Raw genomic sequence first — 559 nt, forward strand, 5'->3', positions numbered from 1 at the left:
TAGCAGAAGACAAGAAATAACTAAGATCAGAGCAGAACTGAAGGAGATAGAGATACGAAAAACCCTTCAAAAAATCAATGAATCCAGGAGCTGGTTTTTTGAAAAGATTAACAAAATAGATAGACCGCTAGCCAGACTAATAAAGAAGAAAAGAGAGAATAATCAAATAGACACAATAAAAAATGATAAAAAGGGATATCAGCACTGATCCCACAGAAATACAAACTACCATCAGAGAATACTATACATACCTCTACACAAATAAACTAGAAAATCTAGAAGAAATGGATAAATTCCTGGAGACATACACCCTCCCAAGACTAAATCAGGAAGAATTCAAATCCCTGAATAAACCAATAATAAGTTCTAAAATTGAGGCAGTAATTAATAACCTACCAACCAAAAGAAGCCCAGGACCAAACGGATTCTCAGTCAAATTCTACCAGAGGCACAACGAGAAGCTAGTACCATTCCTTCTGAAACTATTCCAAACAATAGAAAAAGAGGGACTCCTCCCTAACTCATTTTATGAGGCCAGCATCATCCTGATACCAAAACC

General features: G+C 36.0%; 1 protein-coding gene across 1 annotated transcript in view; it reads right to left on the reverse strand.

Moving 5' to 3' along the window:
* The window catches only part of GAGE10 (G antigen 10), a 29,595-nt gene that overhangs the window by 23,426 nt on the left and 5,610 nt on the right, over window positions 1–559 (reverse strand). The window lies entirely within an intron of this gene.

The sequence above is a fragment of the Colobus angolensis genome, unplaced genomic scaffold (assembly GCF_000951035.1).
Source record: "Colobus angolensis palliatus isolate OR3802 unplaced genomic scaffold, Cang.pa_1.0 Scaffold252, whole genome shotgun sequence".
NCBI lineage: Eukaryota > Metazoa > Chordata > Mammalia > Primates > Cercopithecidae > Colobus > Colobus angolensis.